The sequence below is a fragment of the Hypanus sabinus genome, chromosome 11 (assembly GCF_030144855.1).
Source record: "Hypanus sabinus isolate sHypSab1 chromosome 11, sHypSab1.hap1, whole genome shotgun sequence".
In the NCBI taxonomy this organism is placed as follows: domain Eukaryota; kingdom Metazoa; phylum Chordata; class Chondrichthyes; order Myliobatiformes; family Dasyatidae; genus Hypanus; species Hypanus sabinus.
This window is the reverse complement of record NC_082716.1, coordinates 50868712-50893721: the sequence shown is the minus strand read 5'-3', so window position 1 is coordinate 50893721 and position 25010 is coordinate 50868712. Positions and strand designations below refer to the sequence as shown.

Below are 25010 nucleotides of genomic sequence, written 5' to 3'. Positions count from 1 at the left end.
CCATTTTTATATACTACAGTAAAAATAAGAGTACACCAACAGTTGCACTCCCATAATAGCATTTGAAATACATCACATCTCACATGTATGCTTCAGCTACCCAATCTTACCACATCATGATTTCCCACAACCCCTCCACCTCTCTCTGTTTGCTAGTCCAACATCCAATACTTGAACTGACATTATACACACATTTAAATTGAGTGAGTGATGCCATTTTCTTAGCACCGGCTTCAGCTCATGCATTGGTCAACAATGTCTTTGAATTTACTTACCTCCTGGACTCGTACATTAAGCTTGTCTACTTGTGTGAAGACAAATTGAACTCACGTGACACCTTGAACTGAGAAAAATACTTTGCAGAGGCATTAAGTAGAAAAGTAACACTGAATCAAAAAGGGAAATGTTATCAAGCATTTCAAGAATGTTATTAAAGATTAGTTATATATTTTTATAATAGTTTTAGTTATATATTATCTTTTAGCACGGAGGAAATGTTTAATAAGTAAATTCCAGGACATGGAGCATAAGATGGCTGAAAGTGCACTCACTGAAGGTGGGAAGGGGCTGATAAGATACTAACATTAGAGCAGCGGAGTTATGTGCAGGTTAAAGACTGGGGGTGTTGCATAGTTAAGATTAAAGTAGGTCATGAACTTGAGCATAAGAATTTTAAATATTTGAAACATTCAGGAACCAGGAGTCAGTGTAAAGGGTGATGGATGATTCAGGCTACGTGTGGACATGATAGGGGCACAGGTAAACTAAAAGCTATAGAGAATCGAACATAAAATGAGCATTGGAGCAGTCATACTCAGAGGTGATCAAGGCACTGGGGAGATTCCAGCAACTGGTAAGTTCAGAGCAAATAAGCTTTGTAGGTGGTCTTTCTGTTGGAGTAAGTGTGCGGATGTGATCTAGACAGACATAACTCAGTCAGCAAGCAAGGTTTATTTGCAATTCTCTGTTTAATGATGAACAAGATGTCACATTTATAATAACGCAAGTGATCTGAATAAAATAATCAAGTATGAAGATGGAACCAAAGCATCATGCTTCCTGTTATTTCCGACAGTTCCTATTTTCAGAGAACTTTGTATCATTTTTAGATATCCACACTTTGTCCATGATGTTGTTCCACTGCAACAGTGAAAACAGCAAGGGCGATCACACCAATCATTACATTACGTACATCACCATCACTCACATTTTCCAGTTCATGAAGAAAAAGTTCCTTTGCATTGTATGTTTTCATTCTTGCCATTTTATTGTTGTATCAGATAGTTAGTGTGTTGAAGGATCAATTTATCAACTTGAAGGATCCAAATATGTCAAAACAGAAACTTTGCAGCAGGTATCAGTATTCTTTGTTTCAATAATGTATCTATGATGATTTCAAAGGTTTCTGGTCTTATTTTCTCCTTTCCATGTGTGCTTTAAAGATGATATGAAGGTATTGCTGATTTACTCTGTGAAACGAAGAGTGGTGCATCATCCCCTATTTTCTACCCTGAGAGTTCTAATATCTGGAATAACTAGATCTGGTTAACAGAGATAAGCAAGGTCAGTATTCCTGTAAAAAACCTAATTGAAATAGGCAGAAATCAGTGGAATCTCTACTTTGGGATAAGGCACAGCTATTGGATAAATACCTTACAAAGAGGAAGAATACTTTAATGAAAGTGCAAATATAAAGCATCAGAATTATTTTGGTGATCTTGCATGGTACTTCCTGGCCAGATTTTTTGCTACAGCTCTGATTTTTTAAAATCCTTTAAATATACTAGCTATAAAAAATGAAGTTGAAATAATTCTGAACACGTGCTCATGGCATGCAGCAGAATGTTTCAATATTTATTACTTGATGAGCTCACTTTAAGATTGAGATTTCTTGTTATGGTAATTTCTCTTCCCATTTTCAGTCATCTGTCAGGATTCAGAGTGGCTTGCATTCATTTTAGTTCTGTGAGTTCTGTGCTAGATCTTGTTTGGATGGTGTAGGTGATGCTTGGTGGGACAGATAGATGGATTGTTTTGAATGTTGTTTGCACTTTCCACTGTTTATGCTTGGCATCCACTTGAAGAGTTCTGAGGTGCTTATTCCCTTCCCAGATGTTTTTCTGCCAGTAGAAATAGCCTTGGCCAGGGATTCCCATGCATTTGCGAGGATGCTAGTTTTTCTGAAAATCTCTTGCAGTACTGGGGTAGAGAAGAGTAGGTTTGGGAATCTGGTATAGGGTGTTGGATGATGTTGCACATGCCCATTAACACTAGCTAAGAATAATCAGAGCTTTGATACCAGGGTGTTGGTCTGGCACAGAAATCTGACATTAGTTTGCCAATCCTGTCACAGATATGCAGGATCTTATGAAGACATCATTGCTGGTGCTTCTTCAGAGCTTGGAGGTGGATAGGACAAAGTAAAACAAGGACTACTACTAGTGCTTGGGAGATCACACAGTTTAAATCTCAGTCTTCAAATATTCTTTTTCCCAGGTGATTGAAGGGTATTCCAGGGTACTGGAGGCAGTGGTAGGCCTCATCTCTGATGTCTATCCTCCCTGAGAAGCAACTTCCAAGAAATGGGAAGTGATTCACATTACCAAGGGTCATGCCTAAGTAGGTGGTATTGTAGGTTGGTGAAAGAACTTCGGCTTCCAAAGTTGTAAAGCCCAACTCTTTGTCTGGATTGGTGAAGAAATCAGTGATTCTTTGAAGTGCAACCTCCATATTACATCTGTATGCTTTAAATTTACATATAATTAAACTTATATGAGGGATGATTGATAAGTTCATGGCCTAAGGTAGAAGGAGTCAATTTTAGAAAACCTAGCACATTTATTTTTCAACATATTCCCCTCCTACATTTACACACAGTCCAGCAGTCGTGGAGCATACGGATCTTGGACCTCCAGAAAGTATCCACAGCGGGGGGGGGGGGGGTGGGGGTGATTGATAAGTTCGTGGCCTAAGGTAGAAGCAGATGAGTTATACAGCTCTCGTTACATGCACATACAGTTAAACTCGTTGAGTGATTATGCAGAAAGTTAATAATTCATCAGGGGTGATTGATAAGTTTGTAGCCTAAGGTAGAAGGAGATGAATTCCTAAAGCGGCTTGTGAAAGGTTATTGTGCAATGGTGGAAATGTAAAATTGAGATTACAAACTGATTAGCTGTGATGTTTTTGAATGAAGGTCGTAGCCTATTTCTGCACCTAGTTTATTTGTTTGCATGTTTGTTACTCCAAAAGTAACACAATGTTCTCCACACAATTATTTTAATCACTTTTAGCCTTTGAGAATATGGCTCTTTCTCACAAAATGCCTTAGTCTTTGATGAACCACATTTTGTGTTGAATTAGTAATATCTTAACTTGTATCATACTGTATATTTACATTAAAATAGACCAGGTGACATACCCAATAAAATTGCTGTTCATGTATTATGCTAATTTGGTAAAATGTTGCACAGTGCAGACTTTATCAAAGGAATTTGTACCTACTTAAATTATTAAGTGGAATTGATGATGGTGTTTTGCTACTAACTATGATGAAACTACAATTACATGGAAAATGTTGGCTTTGCTTTCTGTATATTATAATTTGGAATATTAAGACAGATAAGATGCAGTTGAATGGAAATGATAACTGAGATGATTTGATTTTTCCCATTTTTCATAATGAAACCAAATGGAACAGCACAGACAAGGCATCAAAAATACAGCTGTATAAAGTATCTGCAGTTCAAGTACATAAAGCCTGAAATTACTCCACAGGATCCTAATTGACGCGTAATTAATACAATTCTCAGAAATTGCTCTCTTCAACATGTCGGCAAAGGTACTATCCTATTTATTTTGAATGCCTTGGCACATCCAGAATAGAACATACTGTAGAACAGTACAGGCTGTTGATTTTAGCCCACAATGTTGTGCTGATCTTTTAACCTTCTTTAAGATCAATCTAACCATTCCCTCTCACATAGCACTCTACTTTTATTTCATCTATGTGCCTATCTCTCTTAAATGTCTAATTTATCTACCTCTGCCATCATTGCTGGCAGTGTGTTCTGTGCACCTAACATGCCCCATGTACATCCCTTCTTTATTTTCCTCCAACCACCTCAAAATTACGCCCCCTCATATTAGCGTTTTTGCTCTTAGGAAAAATTTCTGGCTGTCCACTCTATGCCTCATCATCTTATACACCTCTATTAAGTCACCTCTTATCTTCCTTTACTCTAAAGAAAAAGCCTTAGCTCACTTAACTATCCTCGTAAAACATACTCTCAGATCCAGACAACACCCTGGTAAATCTCCTCTGCATTCTCTCTAAAGCTTCCATGTCCTTCCTATAATGAGACGAGCAGAACTGAACACAATACTCCAACTGATCTAACTAGAAGTTGATAGAGCTGTAACATTACCTTGAGGCTCTTGAATGTATTCCCCCAACTAATGAAGGCCAATACACCGTACACCTTCATAAAAATCCTATAACTTGTGTGGTAACTTTAATGCATCTAAGGATGTGGACTCCAAGGTCCCTCTCTGCTCCTCCACGTTACTACAAATCTTGTCATTAACTCTGTTGTTCTGTTTTCTGAAATATATCACTTCATACTTTTCTGGATTGAATTTCATCTGCCACATTTCAGCCCAGCTCTATATCTTATTATTCCTTTGTAATCGATAATAAGCTTCTACATTAACTATAATGCCACCAGCTTTCTTGTCATCTCCAAACTTACTTGTTACACTTTCTTGTTCAAGTAATTTATAAAAGTCACAAAGACCAAGGGACCCAGAAGATTTCCCTGCAGAATATAACTGGTCACCAACCTCTAGGCAGAATATGCTCCATCTACTATCATCCTCTCTCCTCTGTGGACAAGCCAATTCTGAATCCACATCGCCAAATTTCCTAAATCCCATGCTTCCTAACTTTCATGAGGAACCTTGTCAAACACCTGCCTAAAATCCATATATACCACATCCTCTGCTTTAACGTTGTCAATTTGTTTTGTTACTTCCTCAAAGAAGTCAATCAAACTTGTGATTGATTCTATTACGGTTACTAGATTTTTTGAGTATGCCCACAAGAAAATGCATATCAAGGTTGTAAATGGTGATATTTGTGTACTTTGATAATAAATTTACTCTGAACTTTGAGGCATGGCCATCCCCTCATAGAGCCATGCAACTCTCCGTAATCAGATTATGCTTCTCCAAATGCTTGTAAATCCTTTCTCTAAGAAACTACTTCAATAATTTGCCCACTACTGATATAGAATAGCAGAGAATTCCAGACAGTGATGTTAAGTGTTGAAACATGACCAAGCTAAAAAATAATTCAAGTTGAATAGATTTCAATCTGTAAGAACTAAGACTCTGTCATATGAGGCTCCTCAATGGTCCTGTTACTGTGTATTACGGACTATATTAGACAAGCTTCAAGAATTGTACCTACAATATACATTTAGCATTGTAAAATATCCAGAGATCTGTGGAATGCTCTGTCACAGACTGTGGGTGGAGGCCACGTCCATTGGTATACGTAAGGTGGAAGTAAACGGCTTCCTGACCGGTCAGGGCATCAAGGGATATGGCAAGAGCGAAAGTGTATGAGGTTGAGCGGGATCCAGGATCAGCCATGATAGAATGGCAGAGCAGACTTGATGGGCTGTATGGCCTAATTCTGTTCCTATGCCTTATGGTCTTATCTTTCATAGGAGTGTTACTAAACTAAAGAAGTCAAGTTATATCAGGGGATATTTGAACAGAGAATCAAAATCTTGATCAAGGAGTATTTTGGAGGTGGGAAGGAAGTGTATAGTTCTTGTGTGTTAAGCCATTGAGCAGTGGTAGATCAATGCGGGCATGAATATTTTTGCAGAAGGAGATAAAATTCATTCAAGGTGTGGAATGCTACCTGGTGACTCTTACTTGAATGTGTGAAAGTCAACACAATGCAAACGAAAAGTAGTAAAAAACAGCTGGCCACTGTGGAGCTGAGCTCAGCAGAGGACACACCTTCAGTATAAGGGGGAACACCTGATGAGGAAAAATTGAACGTTAATTATCCAAAGAATTATACTAAAATCTATAACACCTACACCCATCCTCCCTACATTATGTTTAAGCAATGAAATATATGTGTAAAGGGGGTTTCTTCTTTTTTCTTTTTTACTGTGTATGTAATCAAAATGGCTTCTTTGTTTTGTTAAAAGTAGGAATGCTTCTTTGTTGCGAGAGAGTGCTGGAAGCTTGTTTGGGTTAAAATTTACTGATAACGAGAATTGTATTCCTTTGTAAACCAATTGGGATTAATGTTGTTCTTTCTTCTGAGTCTGTAAGCTATTGTTGGCGGGCTTTTGGGCAGATCGGCACAAGGGGCTGGGAGATAGAGGACACGATGCTGTAAACTGGGCGAGGAACAGACCCCAAGCGGGGGTCCGAGGCCAGGAAGTACTCCAAGGAGAGGAGATGAAACTAGATGTGCTTGGTTGACCACTTCGGATGGTCCTAAGCTGCAAGTCGAGGAGTTCGGAGGGGAACGAATGGTGGTCAGAAAACTTAAGTAATTGAGCTCCAACGGTTGTGCACGAAGTGGTTTGGACATTGATAAGTTTGGTGCCTTTTCTTTATTTTTTCTTCATATATACTGTATCGTTATTACTCACTTAGTTATAGTAACCTTTATAAATTGTACTCATTTAATCACATATGGTGTACTATCTGTTTTTGGGCGAGGCGGGGACATCACACAGCATCCACACCAGCTGATTACCCAGTTTGGCGGGGCTGAAGGCTACTCCCCAAGACGGAAATGAGCTGAGCGAGCCTGAGGCGACCCGGGGATTACGTTGTAGGGGCTCGTCCGGGATTGATTTCTGTGCAAGCTGTGTGATCACCCTCTTTAAATTATGTCTGCGTCGAAGAGCTGGTGTGCCTTTGTGGGTGTGCGATTGCTGGTTATCACTGCATGTGTGTTGGGTGGGGTGGCTGCTGTTGGTAGCCTGGAGGTCGTTGATCGAGTTCCGACTAGCGCTGATGAAATGGTGGTGGGACTCATGGGTTATCCATACTGTTTGGAGATTGAGGAGTGACAGGTTGGGATGTTTCAGCAGTGGTGGGCTCCGCCCAGTTGTTGGAATAATGTCTAGCCCTAAAGAGGCGGAGGCGTGGGCGGAGCAGGCTTCTCAGTTGTTGGGTGAGTGGCAGTGCTTGGCTGAGGAAAAGCGACAGGGATTGGTTGAAAGTTTGAGTAGGCGGGCTGGTGACGTTGTTAGAACAGTCGGGCGCAATTACCTCGAAGTGACAGCTGCCAGTTCTGGGAAAGTGTGGGAAAATGCGTTTGGTTCAACTGGAAGTCAAATGCCACAGCTGGGGGGCTTATCATATCCGTGGCAGGAGATTGGTGGAAAGTTTTTAGGGTATCCCTTTTGGCTAGGGGGGCAGATAAATTACTTGTGGTGCCAAGGGGATCTGTCAAGGGAATCAGTTGTTCCGGTGATCCGAGAGGTGTTGGGAAACTTAGAGGAGGCCCAGTGGGGGAACGGCTTGGGGTCTCTGGGTGAGCATGTTCCCAGCAATGTACCAAGGAACTCCCGAAAGGAACAGACCCTATTCCTGAAGGCTTAGAGGGACCAAGCGCACAGGTGTTGTTACGGATGGATGGAAGTCAAGTTAAAGCCATCCTCGGCACCGGGACGCCGGTTAAGTTGCTGTACAGTTTGTTTTATAACCGTTATTGGAAGCATTTACCCTTGACGACATTGAGGGCACTGGAGATTTGGGGTACCAGTGCCGGTGATTATCCAGACGACAGTTGTTGGTCAGTGAAAGTGGAGTTCTTGGAGGCAAAAGTGGAGGTGACTGAGGTTCATGAATCATTAATGCTGATGTGTCTGGACACTGTTGAGACGGGCAGCATTTCTGTTCTAGAGAGAACCAATATCCTGCTGGAGCACTTGGGGGCCTGCCCGGAGGAGGCGGGTGAGTGCTGTTTGGAGGCATTGTCGATGCATCCAGAGTTTCGAGCTGCTTGTGCAGATGTGTGTAGCAGCATTGGGCTGATACCGAATTCAAACAAGAGCCGGTGGTGGTACGGCCTGGGGGAAGTATCTGAGGGTGAGACCCTCTTAGTGGATGCTGCGAAATACCACGAGGGAGGGGAGTTGACCGCTGAAGACACCTCGGAGAGAGAGAGGTTGCGGCGACTGGCCCCTGAAGCCGTGGAAGGCGTAGGCAGCGTGTGTGTGGATTATATTGCACTGAAGAGGCGCACTATCAGTGACCAGAATATGGCCCTGAGGGCTGAAGAGGCGATGGCCTGTCTGAGTGGTGCGAAGTGGTTTAAGGTGCTGGATCTGAGGAATGGATGTTGCCAGATCCCGATGAGTGGGGCCAACAAGGAGAAGACGGCCATTATAAATTCCCTAGGAGTCTTCCGGTCGGAAAAGATGCCACTGGGCATATCTGGAGCCCTTGCAACCTTCCTGCGGGGCAGGTGGAAGACCATGGGGGATGTGGAGGTGTTTGAAGTTTTGGTGTATGTGGATGATCTCTTGGTATTTGGATTTGCCTCAGGAGAATATGAAGTGAGGTCGTTGCAGGAGCGGCTGAGGACTACAGAGTTAAAGTGTTTTCTGGACACGTGCCAGGGCTGGCGAAGGTCGCAGCTTGTGAGTGACTCTCTCTACAGAATCAAGTTTGAAATGAAGACGGAGAGACTGGAGAAAGTTGAACTGGAAGAAGTCATGAGGAAGAAAAAGCTGGAGAGAAGTGCAGTGAATACTGAACAGGAGGAGCAGTGCAGGCCACGTGTTTCCGTTTGGAGAAGATCAAACAGCAGCTACCAATCACAGAAATGAGGAAGAATACAGATTCAATGGATAATGTGCTGGATGTGTGGTACATGCTGCCTTTTGCTGACTTTCCCTTGATTGAGGAAGAGACCTTTGGCCCTTCTCCCATTGAGTCAGGTGTAGTGGGGAGGGTTAGCTGTGTGCAGTGGGGGACATGAGTGAGAGGTTGAGAGAGGAGTTGGTAGTGGGCCCAAGGTATCCCCAGTTGTGTCCTAGCCTGAAGGGTTTAGGTGAGGGGGTACGGAGGTCTCAGAAGGATTAGGGAACTCCCAGATATTTGGCCTATGTAGCGCTTGAGGAACAGGGCATGAGGTTTACTGTGTGGGGAGGAGATGTCACTGCTTGTGCTGGGTTACGGTGTGTTGGCAGGAAAGGTGGCGAGTTATTTAATAGTCATGAGGACATGACTTTTATTTGGTGGGGGGAGAGTGTAAAGGGGGTTTCTTCTTTTTTCTTTGTTACTGTGTATGTAATCAAAATGGCTTCTTTGTTTTGTTAAAAGTAGGAATGCTTCTTTGTTGCGAGAGAGTGCTGGAAGCTTGTTTGGGTTAAAATTTACTGATAACGAGAATTGTATTCCTTTGTAAACCAAATGGGATTAATGTTGTTCTTTCTTCTGAGTCTGTAAGCTATTGTTGGCAGTCTTGTGGGCAGATCGGCGTGAGGGGCTGAGAGAGAGAGGATGCGATGCTGTAAACTGGGCGAGGAACGGACCCCAAGCGGGGGTCCGAGGCCAGGAGGTACTCCAAGGAGAGGAGATGAAGCTAGATGTGCTTGGTTGACCACTTCGGATGGTCCTAATCTGTGAGTCGAGGAGTTCAGAGGGGAATGAATGGTGGCCAGAAGACTTCAGTAATTGAGCTCCAATGGTTGTGTATGAAGTGGTTTGGACTTTGATAAGTTTGGCGCCTTTTCTTTATTTTTTCTTCATATAGACTGTATCGTTATTAATCACTTAGTTATAGTAACCTTTATAAATTGTACTCATTTAATCGCATATGGTGTACTGTCTGTTTTTGGGTGAGGCGGGGACATCACACAGCATCCACACCAGCTGATTACCCAGTTTGCCGGGGCTGAAGGCTACTCCCCAAGACAGAAATGAGCTGAGCGAGCCTGAGGCGACCCGAGGGTTACGTATGTACAATCTTTGTGGTAAACTTTGATATTAGGTTATACAAAGCCTTTTTCTTTCATGCTAATTGTGCAAGTTTCAATCTGACCTAGAGTATATCACATTAGCAATTGTATTACAAAAGTTGGCAGGTTTCTTCTGGTCATGATCTAAGATAAAGTGCACACTGGATGCTTCAACAAATCACAAGATGCTCAACACCACTCAAGACATAGCAGCTCACATGAATAGTACCCCATCCATAGGCATTTGCTCACTCTGCCACTGGCAGTAGTTTATATCATCTACAGGATGCCATGCAGCAAGTCACCATGACTCCTTGGACACTGCATTCCAAACCCACAATGTCCATCAGTAAGAAGGACAAGAGCAGAAAAGGAATGGGAACATGGGAAGTTGCCCTCCAAAACACCGAATATCCTGACTTGGACATATATCACTGTTCCTTCACCATTGCTGGAATATTATCCCGGAACGCCCTCCCTGACAGTATTGTTGGTGTAACCACACTTCAAGGACTGCAGTGGTTCAAGAAGGCAGCTCGCCACACTTTCTCAGGGCAACTAGGGATAGGTGGTTAAAAGTTGACTCAGCCTTCAAAGTCCACATCCTTTAAATGAATAATAATTTAAAAAAAGCTATTCCTGACATCATAACATGCACCTATTTTGGTCTTTCTTCACGTGTCCAAACAGACATTACTTGGAATTCAAAGCAACAAACTATGAAAGTCATTGAATAATTTCAGGAGAATTATTAGCACCTTGCAATAGTTTGCTGCATCTGGCTGGGCAACTTCAAAACTCAATGGAAGTGAAAACAAATTTTGTGTCATTGACATTCGAGCCAATTTTTAGATAAATACATTTCGGCTTACCGCAGATGAATATGAATGATTTGCCAGAGTATTTTGGATTTGCTTCATTGCTGAGACATAATGGAGTGGGTGGAAATTTTATATTATGCTCAAACACCTCTTCTGTGTGTGCTATAACTAACAGGGAGTATTTTTTTCTCTCTGGCAGTTCAGCTGTGCAGGTACTCATTCTGCTGACACTTCAGTAGTCACATTGCAGACAGAGCCTCACTACTGAAGGCCTCAGTGCACAGTGTCCTCTGTAGAACTCGGAATATATTCCCAGAAACACCGGCATTAGTGGTATAAATGAAGCAAAGTGTTATTATATCATTATATACAGAGGAACGAGCCAATGACACAACTCTCCGCTGTTACATCCTACCGTGCATGGAAACATTAACAGTTCAGCCCTCTGTGGATGCTCCCGAAGCAATGAACTGGTTAAAGAGAACATCTCTGCAAGGCTTGGTGTGGGCAGAACCACTAAGGCAAGTTGAGGAGGCTGCCTGTGGGAGTTGGTGGTTGGACAGGCTGGTATAGATATAATGGCCACTCAGGGCATGGTAAGTTTGTTTTACTGCTGTGTCCGGCCATGTGGATTGTGCCTTTAAGGGCTGATGCCCTTCCCCGATTGCAGTGTAGCAGCAGGTGTTCACTGCTGACTGTGGTACAGAACAGGCACTGTGCGTGTTCTGTTCAAACACATTATTTTGTGTGTGGACTGTGCTTGCATTGTTTCAAATATCCTTTACGACAATTTCAAAAATTGAGGGGATTTCAATTTGGCACTAGTAGTACTCACAATGTTTTAAGGAACAAGAATAGGTGAAGTACAATTTCTTGGCAATAGTGTTCAATCTTACAAACACAAACGCCCTGTTTATCTTACTAACTTGAATCCATGCCAGGCTGCTAAGTTAAGGCTAGATATCATCAATGTTTTGCTGGTTTACAATGTAGGTTTATAATGGAGCACTGATGCAACATCGCACTCAACGGTAGGTTCAACAATTCTGTGGAATTTGTGTCAAAGAGCTCACTGTATCCATTCATAGAAACAGGAATGTAAATAGAAGCCCATGTGATGTTGCCATTTCATCATTTTGGTATTAACACTGGCTGATCCTTTTATCAGCCCCCTCCTAGAGTGCTAAGTTTTATTTACTTGTCTGTTTGCTGTTTCTTTTCCTAAATTTTAGTTCACTTTTTCCTCATCCAAGTGAATCTAAATTCAATAGATATGGAGTAAATTCTAAATCCTGGAAACGTGAAATAAAAAGGTGCTTGAACGTCATGGCAACACCCAATAGGGAGATGAAAATGTGGGTGGGACCTTTCATTCCATCAACACAGGCAGTGAGGACCTTGATCAGAAGACTTTGTATTGAGTAAAACAAGACAGAAGGGTGCAAAGTACAATGGGAGTGGGTGATAGTTCCAAGCCAAAAATTCCCATTAGTTATTTTCATTAAGATATGACTGCAATCTACAGTAGATTGGAAATAGACAGGTGTAAGAAAGAGGTTCCAAGGGTGGTCAGGGCAAATAGGAGAAACTGACAGAAAACTAAGGACACAGTCTAGATCTGAGGTTGTTGAACTAATTTTCAGGATGGAAAAGGCAGATACTGTTAAAGATCAGCTGTGATCTAAATGAAGGGGAGACCAGGCACAAGGGCCCTGAATGGCCTTTACTGCCTCTCTTTTTTATGTTCTCAGGATGAGCATTTTGGACAACAGTGATTATGCCTCCATAATGGGTTAGGAAAAAGCTTAAACGTAAAATCAGGGGGCTTGAAGGGGCCATGAAACGTCCTTGGTGAGTAGGATTAAAGTAAATCCTATTGCATTTTATTTATATAATAGAGAGGAAGAGGGTACGATGAATCAAAGAGGGAATTTGTGTTTGGAGCTAGACTGAGTGATTGAAGTACTTCACTTTGGTATTCACTAAGGAGAAAAACATTGTGGAGAGTGATATCATGAGGAGGTATGCTGGTACTCTGGAGGCATGTTGATATCAGGAAGGTGGAGATTCTTGAAGAAAATTAAGGTGGGTAAGTCCCCAAGGCCTGAAGAAGCAAGTGTGGAGATTTGCTATAGCGTTGACGGAGATCCTTATATAACCTTCAGCTACAGGCCAAGGTCCTAAAGAACACCAGGATAGTCAATGCTATTCTTTCTTTAAGAAAGGCATCAGGGATAATCCAACAAATGATAAATCAACAATTCTTTCATCAATGGAAGGGAAATTATTAAAGAATTTCTTAGGGATATGAAAAGGTGGGTCATGTCTACTGGAACTGATTGAGTTTTTTGAGGAGTTGAAGAATATAACTGATGAGGGCAGGGCAATGGATGCTGTCTACATGGACTTTAGTAAAGCATTTGACAAGGGCTCTCATGAGGATAAGCTTATCCGGAAGGTTAAGACACTTTGAAGTACGGTTTAAAGTTTAAAGTGGATTTATTATCAAATTACATAATTGTCATGATATACAACCCTGAGATTCATTTTCACAAGGAGAGAAAAGATAAAAATGAAGGCCAGCCAGCCAATAACAGCAAAGGTTTTTTCAGATATATAAAGACTAGAAGAGAGGTGTAATTGGATATCAGATCACTGGAAAATGACACTGAAGAGATAGTAATGGGGACAAAGAAGTTGTAGATGAACTTATTAAGTATTTTGCTTTATTCTTCACTGTGGAAGACACCAGAAATTTGAACGTGTCAGGGGGCAGAAGGGAGTGTAGTTGCTCATACTGAGGAGAAGGTTGCTTAAGAAGCTGAAAGGTCTGAAGGTAGATAAGTAACCTGGACCAGATGGACTACACCCCAGGGTTCTTTCAAGAATAGTGAGATTCTGGAATGGTTCCAGACGACTGGAGAATTGCAAATGTCACTCCACTCTTTAAGAAGGGAAAGTGGCAGAAGGAAGGAAATTATAGGCCAGTTAGCCTAACTTCAGTGGTTGGGCAGATGTTGGATTCACTATTAAGGATGATGTTTTGGGGTACTGGGGGGCATAGGATAAAATAGGTCGAAATTTTGCCTTAAGTGGAAATTTTGCCTGAGAACTCTTAGAATTCTTTAAGGAAATAACAAGTAGGATAGACAAGGGAGGATGTGGATGTTGGATTTTTCAGAAGGTCCTTGACAAGATGCTGCACAGGAGGCTGTTTAATAAGATAAGAGCCCATGGTAATACAGGAAAGATACTAACATGGATAGAAAATTGGCTGACTGGCAGGAGACAGAGAGTCGGAATAAAGAGGGCCTTTTCTGTGGCTGTCAGTGACTGGTGATGTTCTGCAGTGGTCGGTATTGGAACTGCTTCTTTTGATGTTATATGTCAATGATATGGATGATGGAAATGATGTCTTTGTGGCCACGTTTGCAGATGATACAAAGATAGGTGGAGGAGCATGTAGTGTTGAGAAAGCAGGAATAGATTGGGAGAATGGGCAAAAGAATGGCAGGTCAAATATATAGTCAGAAAATGTATGGTTAGGTGCTTTGGTAGAAGGAATAAAGGTGTAGACTATTTTCTAAGCAGGAAGAAAATACAAAGGGACCTAGGAGTCCTTGTGTAGGATTCCCTAAAGGTTAACTTGCAGGCTGGGTCAGTGGTAAGGAGGGCAAATGCAATATTAGCAATCATTTTGAGAAGACTAGATTATAAGAGCAAGGATGTGATGCTGAGGCTTTATAAGGCATTGCTCTTGGAGTATTGTGAACAGTTTTCGGCGCCTTATCTAAGAAAGGATGTGTTGGCAGTGGAGAGAGTCCATAGAAAGTTCATGAGAATGATTCCAGGATGAAAGGGTTAACATATGAGGAGTGTATGAATGCTGTGGGCATGTACTTGCTAAAGTTTAGAGGAATTAAGTTGGGGGGAGGGTTGGGATTCTCATTGAAACCAATCAATTGTTGAAAGGCCTAAGATAGAGTGGATGTGGAGAAGATGTGAGGGAATCTAGGACCAGAGGACACAACCGCAGGCTAGAGGAATGTTCAGTAAGAACAGAGATGAAAAGGAATTTCTTTAGCTGGAGGGTGGTGAATCTGTGGAATTCAATGGCATGGGACAGCTGTGGAGGCCAAGTCATTGAGTACATTTAAAGTGAAGGTTGGTAGGTTTTTGGTTAGTCTGGACATCAAAGGTTAAGTGGAGAAGGCAGGAGAGTGAGGTTGAGAGGGATAATATATCAGCTATGATGTAATGGCAGAACACATTCAATGGGTTGTGGCCTAATTTTTCTCCTGTCTGATGATCTTCATGTGGGCATTCAATACGGCGCTGGTGATATAGACAATGTTTTTCTACTACTGTAAAGAAAACTACTAACTATTTGTCAAGGTATACTTTTACTGGACTATGATCACTGCAATCTGCAGTCTGTAATTTCCCTTTGGGAGTTGTGCTTTTGAAATACCTGAACAGTCGAGCATTTTTGTGGTATCCTGAAGGATTTGCCAAACTGCACTCTCCAACTTGCAGGTATGGCCATGACAATTGCTGGAGTGGATTCTGGCCAGATTAAAGCAGCAGGCCCAGGGCCTAAAAGTGAAAAATGAATCCATGTTTAACCAATTTAAGCATCGAGCCAGATTAAAAAGATTTAGGTGTCAGAGCCAAAGGTGGAGGACGAACCAGTGTTCAGCTCACTTATCCACGTCTACCTTGCCTCAGCACTGCTCTGACTTAGCAACTGTGGCCCGCAGCCATCAGGCTCCTGGACAATCTGCATTCACCTCGGCACTGAATTGGTTTAACTACTGTGGCCTGCAACCATCAAGCTCCTGGACCGGCTGTGGTGCTGAACTGGCTCTGTGGCTGTGCTCTCACCTTCAGAGACTCTGCGGTTCATGTTCTCTGTGTTATTTATTTACTTCTTTATTCTTTGCATGATTTGTTCTTCTTTTCTTACTCTGGATGTTTGACTGTATTTATTGTGTCGATTGTTTTGTGGAATCTATTCTAATTCTTTCTTCTGTGGCTGCCTGCACAAAGACGAATCTCAAGGTTGCCTGTGGTGCACATATATTGGTAATAAATGCACTTTGAACATTGAACAAATAAACACAACAGAATCAATGAAAAATATTATATAAAAAGACCAGCAAACAATCCATGTGCAAAAGAAGTCAAACTGTGCAAATAAAAAAAGAAACTAATAGTAAATAAATAATACTGAGAGACTGAGTTGTAGAGTCCTTGAAAGTGGGTCCATATGTTGTACAGTAGAAACAATTCAGTGTTGAGGTGAGTGGCGTTAGCTAGGTTCATTCAAAAACATAATGGTTCCTGAACCTGGTGGGGTGAGACCTAAGTACCTTCTTCCCGATGGCAGAAGTGAGAAGGGGAGATGGCCTAGGTGATGGGAGACCTTGATAATGGATGCTACTTTCTTGCGGATAATAAACAATAGACAATAGGTGCAGGAGTAGGCCATTCGGCCCTTCTAGCCAGCACCGCCATTCACTGTAAACTTGGCTGATCATACACAATCAGTATCCCGTTCCTGCCGTCTACCCATATCCCTTGACCCCACTATCTATGAGAGCTCTATCTAACTCTCTCTTGAATGCATCCAGAGACTTGGCCTCCACTGCCTTCTGGGGCAGAGCATTCCACATATCCACCACTCTGGGTGAAAAAGTTTTTCCGCATCTCTGTTCTAAATGGCCTACCCCTTATTCTTAAACTGTGGCCTCTAGTTCTGGACTCACCCATCAGCGGGAACATGCTTCCTGCCTCCAGAGAGTCCAATCCCTTAATAACCTTAAACGTCTCAATCAGATCCCCTCTCATCCTTCTAAATTCCACTGTATACAAGCCCATTCACTCCAATCTTTCAACATATGACAGTCCCGCCATTCCAGGAATTAACCTTGTGAACCTACGCTGCACTCCCTCAATAGCAAGGATGTCCTTCCTCAAATTTGGAGACAAAAACTGCACACAATACTCCAGGTGGGGTCTCACCAGGGCCCTGTACAGCTGCAGAAGGACCTCTTTACTCCTATACTCAATTCATCAATGTGCTCATTGATGGGGAGGACTTTCCTGTGATGAAATGAGCCATATCCTCAACTTTTTGTAGGCTTTTTCATCCTTGGACATTGGTGTTTCCATCAAAGTTCAAAGTAAAATTTATTATCAGATTACATACACGCTACCACATACAACCTTGGGATTCCTCTTCTGTGGGCATACTTAGTGATTCTATAAAACAGTAACTGTAAACTGTAAACATGAAGAGCTGTTAGCGGTAAACAAACCTTGCAAATGCAGATATAAATAAATAGCAAGAAGCAATGAGAATGAAATAAGAATATAACAGAGTCTTTAAATGAGTGTAGCTAGTCCCTTTTGTTCAAGAGCTGATAGTTGAGGGCTAGTACCTGTTCGTCAACCTGGTCGTGCAAGTCCTGTATCTCCTACCTGATGGCAGCAGCAAGAGAAGAGCATGGCCTGGGTGGTAAGGATCTTTGATAATGGATGCTGCTTTTTTACAGCAACATTTCATGTAGATATGCTCAATGGTTGGGAGGGTTCTACCCTGATGTACTGGGCCAAATCCATTACATTTTGTAGGATTTTACGCTCAAAGGCTGTAATGCAGCCAGTCAGCACACTTTCCGCCACACGTCCATAGAAGTTTGCCAAGGTTTAAAATGACATGCCGAACCTCCGCAGGCTCCTGAGGAAGTAGAGGTGCTGTCATGCTTTCTTCATAAGATGAACTTTGAACTTTTGAACTTTCAACTTCTTGGTCATTGTTGTTTCCATGCCGGGCCATGATGCAACCATCAGGATACTCTCCATTGTGCATCCATAGAAGTTTCTTGAAGTTTTAGATGATATGCTGGATCTGTGCAAACTTCTAAGGAAGTAGAAGCTCTGCCTTGCCTTCCTTGCCAACGCACTTCCATGATGGTCCCAGGACAGATGCTTTGAAATGAAATTGCCAAGAAAATTAAATGAGATCCATGTGACTTTGTAGAGTGAATCCCTAGAAGACTGAAGATAGAGGTGAAGGAATGTTATTCTGACTGGAGATATGTGATGGTCAGTGTTGCTTGTGACATATATAAATGATTTGCCTAAAAACATATGCAGCCTGATTAATAATTTTACAGATGACATAAAATTGGCAGATTTGTGAAGAATGACAAAGGCTGTCAAAGGATAAACAAGGTCTGTGGCATTTGGAAATCTGGGCAGCAAAATAGCTGGTGGAGTTTAATCTGGACAAGAGTGAGGTGTTGCGCTTTGGAGGTGAAATGTGAAAGTAATGGCTGCATCCTTCAGAACATTGACATACAGAGGAATCTTGCCATTCAAATCCATAGTTTCCTGAAAGTGGCCATAGAAGTAGATAGGGTAGTAAAGAAGTTGTATGCACGCTTCCTTAATCATTAGGCCACTGAGCATAAAAGTAGGGAAGTGATATTGTGGCTGTGTAAGAGTGGTTAATGTAGGCCACATTTAGAGTATTGTGTGCTGTATAACAGGAAGTAGGTGAAGGCCTTGGAGAGAGTGCAGAAGAAGTTCACCAGAATGCTACCTGTATCAGAAAGTATAAGGCGAGTTTGGACAAACTTGTATTTTTTTTTCCTTTCTGGATCACTGGAGGCTGAGGGATGATCTGATAAAAGTATACATAAGAGGCATAGACAGATAGAGTCATTTTCCAGGGTGGAAATGTGCAAAGCTAGAAGGTATAGTTTTAAATTGAGAGCAGGAAGGTTGAAATGTGGATTTACAAGCCAAGAATTTTTTACACATCAAGCAGTTGGTGACTGGAACAGGCATTACCATTAGATGTTGGAAACAGATACAAAAGCAACAGATGAACAAGCAGACCATGGGCAGGCAGGTGGTATTAGGTTAATGGTCAGCACAGACATTAAGGGATGGAGAAACTACCCCTGTGCTGTGCTGTATATGTATATATGAATTACAGCTCTTTACGTTTGCATTGAATAGTGTAGTATAAAGGTAGAACAGTCATTGAGAGAGGGAAAATGAAATGATGGTCGATTCTCAGGGAGCTTGCTTTACCCAGATAGTGATTAGAATGGAGAGCACATTACTACTGAACTTATTGAGTCTCAGATGGACCTGCCACACAATGGTGAGTGACTCACCTGCTAACACCCAAAACCTTTCCACTTGCTAACAAAGCACATGTTAGGAGCAAGATAGAATACTCTCCACTTGTCTGGATGAACATAGCCTCAATAACTCTCAAGAAACTCAACAGGAAAAGCAGTGCTGACCCTTCACTGCCAAAGTACGGCTTGGTTTACTGTGCATGAAATACACCACAGTTACCTGCTTAACTTATAATTCCTCCATCAGGAAGGGCAAGGGTAGCAAATATAAAAGCAAGGATGTAATGCCTTGCTTGGAGTATTGTAAGCATTTTGGGTCCCTTATCTAAGAAAGAATGTGCTGACATAGTTCAAAGGACACTCACAAAAATGATTCTGGGATTGAAAGGCTTGTCATATTAGGAGCATTTGATGGCTCTGGGCCTTTACTCACTGGAATTCAGAAGAATGATGGTTGACCTCATTGAAACCTCTGGAATATTGAAAGGCCTTGATAGAGCGGATGTGGAGAAGATGTTTCCTATGGTAGGGGATTCGAAGACCCGAGGACTCAGCTTCAGAATAGAGGATGGTCATTTTAGAATGGAGATGAGGAGGAATTTCTTTAATTAGAAAGTGATGAATCTGTGGAATTCATTGCCACGAGTGGCTGTGGAGGCCAAGTCATTGGGTATATTTAAGGCAGGGGTTGATAAATTCTTGATTAGTCATGCATGAAAGGATATGGGGAGAACACAGGAGATAGGGGCAGAGAAGGAAAATGGATTAGCCATATTGAAATGGGAGAGCAGACTCAGTGGGCCAAATGGCCTAATTCTGCTTATGGTCTCATGGTCAAATGCATAGCAATACCACCACCCATGGGTTTCACTCCTGGTCACACACCTTTCCGACTTGGAAGCGTACCTTTGTTGTTGCCAGATTCAAATCCTGGAACTCCCCATCCCGGTCCTGTGACAGTAGTCCCCCATTATTTTCTCAAGGACAGCTCATCTTCTCATCTCACCAGCAATGCCTAGATTCCCCCCCCCCCCCCACCAACAAAAAAGAACAACTGAAAGAATGGTCAAAGGGACTGATACAATTGTAAGGAAGATAGTTAAACAGATGAGGGAGAAAAGGAATATACAGAAATGCTGCAAGGATGACAGGAAAAGAGGAAGAAGGAGGCATGTGTGAAATGTATTCACAGGCATGGACTGAATGGTTTGGTTCTGTGCTGCAAATAATTTATTTTCTAAGACAAAATAGGAACATATGGTGAGAAAGGAGGCATTCTGCATAGAGTTCTCACAATCTATTTTTGGTCTCTCTGAAAGAGGGGAACTGGCTGAGCGGAGAGTGGTGTAACTACTTTGTCCAGAGATTGCAAAGGCAGATGAAGGGTTCACCCTAATTTACCATACTCTGTCTCTTCAACAGTGTCAACTAACCTTCCTTGTACCTCTGCCAAACTGAGCCGAATATACCAGATCAAGTAATGCATTGTTATCTCTACATGAATAAAGATTTGCTTCTCGATACTGACAAGGTTTTTGTAAGCTGGTGACTGGGGTTTTGGTTGAGGGTCTCTGATATTCGTTAGATCATAAGACATAGGAGGTGAATTAGGCCATTTGGCCCATCAAGTCTGCTCCAACGTTCATCATGGCCAATCTCTTATCTAAGTCATGGGTTTCCATGCAACAGGTAGCTCATATTGCCTATTCTACCACTTGCTTAGAGGAGTCCTGATTAAAGGGATTGTGTGAAAAACATTCTGAAGGTTGATGTGGGTGCAAGCAGGAACCTTGCTGATATGTTAACATTGGGTGGGGGTTGGGTCCTGTTGCTGAGCTGAGTTGCCTAACTAATCCTAAAGTATTCCTGGTCATTGGGTGGGTATGCGTTCTTATGTCAATGTTATTAGAGGGGCTTCTTCCGGTAAAATGGCAGTGCGCCTGGACTCGGTGGCTTCTACGGGGCAAACCAAAAGTGGTATTGTATTTTATTAATCGTATTTTTTACAATTGCAGGACCCTGCCAGACATTGAGTAATTAAAGCACTGCAGGTCTACCCTGTCAGTGCAATGTTTGTTGCTGAAGAAACTGAAGGAGTGGGACTTGGTGCGGATCGTGCTGCTACCTGCGTCAGGGAGGTGTCACAGAAGTTGTTGCACGAAGGAGGTGTGTAGTCTAACAGCGAGTGGTCAATTTAGTCACTTTTTGAGTGATCGCAAGACTGTGTTGGGCATTGTTAATGTGAAATGCTGCAAGACTGATTCACTGGTTTATTAGCGAATAGTGGGGGATCTGACACTTGGCAGAAGATAAGCTGTATTATGTTCGACTGCAGACTGCTGCAACATTCATGGACACGGACTTGAACTATATTTTTTTGTGTGACTATACTTTACTGTTGTCTTGTACGTGCTATGCGTGCCTTAGAACAATAGAACATTACAGCACAGGAACAGGCTCTTTGGCCCTTCTTGGCTGTGCTGACCATTTTTCTGCCTAGTCCCACGGACCTGCACCTGGACCATATGCCTTCTGCTGTATATGACTGATTAACTTGAACTTGTGCCATTATATGTGGGGTGTCAGCGGTATGGATGAAGTAAATGTAGGGGAATGATGGGAAAAGACAATATTCTAATTGCTCTGTTGGTAAAGAGGTACTCCTGCTATACCTGACTCACAATAAGAGTTATGAAGACACTTTTTTTTTTCCCTCAGATATAGTCTCATCTCTGTTGAACCACCTTGAAAATGGGCCAAGCAACTTTAAATCCATTGGGAAAGATGAACTTGCTGGTCCGTTTAAATGCCCAGTTCATATACCAGGAAATGTGTTGAGTATCTGGCTCCATTAAATCTAAGCTCATGGTCCATGCAGCTGATATTGTGATTCTAAAAAAATACTTTAACTTTCAATCTCTGGCTATGACATTTATCCCCCTGAAGTTGACCCATCTGATAATTGGGCTACAGCTGCTCTGGGCACAATCCAGGTAAGGGTTGACCTACTGAAGGTCACTGCCCTTCTGCGTTCCTGACCAAGCAGTTCATCGGGACTGGCAGTCAGACTTGGATAACCGATCTGCATTCTGACTCTCTTGCTGTTATACCCCATCATGTGTCCCTTACACCTTTTGTGGTCTCTGGAGGAGCTTCCAACATAAACACCTTCCATCAAAGAATTTCACCTCCATTCTATATCAATATTATCCTTACTGGCTGTGTCACAGCAAAGTAGCTGTAGCTGGTGGACACGCCCAAGAACAAACAGCAAAACACAATAGGCCAACGGTCTTCTGATGGCTGTTCTACCCAAGGCCTTTTAACTTCCCTGTGCTGGATCCACACAGCTTTCAATAGCTTGATTTTTCAAACATATATGTACTTCTACTTGAAATGCTTCCAATCAACCATACTCTGTAAATCATTGGGCAGAGGATTCCAGAGTACTATTCCTGCAAGAAAAGGCTTTACATACCTCTGTTTTAATTAATCAGCTCCTTCTCTTGACACTATGTTCCCTTGTTCTAGATTCTGCCACTAATGGAAACTGCCCTAGAGTTACTATTGGTTTATCTGACTTACGAAAAGTATTCTACCAATTCTTATAGTATCATGGAAAGAGCATACCTTGCTCCCTTGCTCCTTCCTCAGCAGTTCTCCTCTATCCTTACTGTCAATGTGGGGTAAGAAGATTCATTTCTACAACTGCTCTTCAGTAAACAAGCAGCAAGTCAAGCAGAGCCCTCTTATCAAAGGCTAATAATAGCCATTGCAGAAATAGTTGGTACAATACATAAATAATCACACCATGTTGTAGGTGGAGTTATGTCATAATTAAAACTTGCTAGTAATTCCAAAAAACCCATATTTTTGTATTATTTCTCAGTGGTGTTTGGCCCATTTTAATGACATGTCATATGGTCAAGAGAGAAACAGCATGGAAACTGGCCAATGGCCCAGTGAGTCCATGCTGACCATCAACCTTTACAACATCCTACATTAATCTCATTTGTTATATTTTCCCCACAGTCCCAATGACTCCCCCCGAGATTCTACCACTAATCTACACACCAGTGACAACTTAACAGTTGCTGTTTAACCTACTGACTTGAATGTTTCTGGGATGCAGGAAGAAACTGGACCACTCAGGAGAAACCTGTTCAGTCATTGGTGATCATGTACACTTGACATGGACCATACTCAGGTCTACGGTCGTCTGAAGCAGCAGCAGCTCCACTAGCTGTCCACATGGTGTTGGACTCTGCTGTCATTTATTATTGAGATCAGATACCTGAACCTGACAAGGTTCACCTCATGCCTGTTGTGAAAGTATTTTGAAAACTGAAATGAAAATGAATGACTCACATTTTTCTTAGAATTTGTCTGAAAAGTGAATGGTCTTTTATTTTTACAGAAGATTATTTCATTTTAGCAGGTTAATTTATCTAAAATAAAGATGTAAAGTAATTATACACAAAATTAGTTTCCATTGCTGATGATTCACATTTGACAAAGGAGAGGTGGGATGAAAGATGCTTGAGTTATTATGTATTTCACCTAATAACAGCTTGATAAACAAGTGGAAATTTAAAATCATAAGTGCAATGCAAATAAATGGAATTATATATCAACCATAACAAGGACAGGAAGCTTCTTAAAGTGTTGGCTCATAGAGATTCAATGGGCATGGAGTTTTCTTTGTACATAAGCACATATGATACTTGCATTAAGTTTCAGTGTACTGGTGAATCAGACACAGGTGTATAATGGGTTAATTGGTAAAATGGTAATTATATTGAACTTTGAACATCTGCACTTTGTTTTTGAGGAAACAAATATTAATGCTTGCTCATTTTTGATAATATGACGATGATATTACGGGGTACCCTTTGAGTATGATATTTTGATCTCTGGTGAACAACAATTAACATCTGAAATTACATATTGCAAAAGTCGGATTTTACATCAGGTCAGAGAAAGGTTTGCCAGGCTGATTTTTAAGAACATTTTCCTCAAATATTATAGTGCTGAAGTATTCCCACCAAAATTATTGTTCAATCTCTTCACTAGCCATCTTTTGAAAGGGGAAAAATCTATATTCATGTTCTAGTCAGGTCCACAGATACCCTCCACTATGGATACACATTGACTCTGAGTTAATCTCCAACAGAAAGAAACAAAGGGATGAATTTTAAATTCCAATTGGGTGATGGGAGAAGGTGGGGACGAAGAGGGGATGGAACTTGTGCTGGTGATTTTGGAAACCTGGAGCTAAGTACATTTCATCTGTGGTATTGGAATCCAGTTACTGCATTTCCTATAAGGAATTGGCAGAAGTCATTAATTGGAAAACAAAATAAAAATAGATTTTGGAAGTCCAAGATGAAAGCAGAAAATGACGGAAAACTCACCAGGCCAGACTACATCTGTGGAAAGAAAACAAAACGGTTTATTTTTCAGGTCAAAGCACTTCATCAGATATTAGTAATGAGGCATGAAATTTTGAATTGATTTCTTTAAATTATATTGTAGTGTTGTGGTTCAGAGGACTAGATAACAAGCAGATTTTTTGTGTAGCTAAATCTATAAATAGATTGATTGAATATATATGTGGTTTGTGAATATTAAGTTATCTGTACAATTTAATATTGTACTGTATTTAAATAGTTAATCAATAAAAATATGAGTAGTATGTTATTTTTGACATGGGTTTGTTTTAGTTGAGGGAATCAGTGTAGGAAAGCATGAGACTGAAAACCATAGAAGAGGAATCAGGCTATTTGGCTTATCAAGTCAGCTCCACCATTCCATCATGACTGATTTACTATCGCTCTCAACCCCATTTTCCTGCTTTCTCTCTGTAACATTGACACTCTGATTAATCAAGAACCTATCATCTTCCTTTTTAAAGAAAACCTGGCTGCCACAGCTGTTTGTGGCAAAGAATTCCACAGATTCACCACCCTCTGGTTAAAGAAATTTTCCTCATTTCTATTCTAAATGGATGTCCCTCTATT

The 25010-nt window shown here is 41.5% G+C and overlaps 1 long non-coding RNA gene across 2 annotated transcripts; it reads left to right on the top strand.

The window, feature by feature from the left end:
* The first annotated feature begins 622 nt into the window (after window positions 1-622).
* Window positions 623-24591, top strand: LOC132401950 (uncharacterized). 2 transcript variants are annotated; one of them, XR_009514763.1, is made up of 5 exons: window positions 623-853; window positions 1443-1563; window positions 3701-3841; window positions 21006-21156; window positions 23023-24591. It is a non-coding gene; the product is annotated as an uncharacterized LOC132401950 (long non-coding RNA). The 2 variants fall into 2 exon arrangements; XR_009514764.1 differs by lacking the exons at window positions 1443-1563; window positions 3701-3841.
* The last annotated feature ends 419 nt before the right edge of the window (window positions 24592-25010 follow it).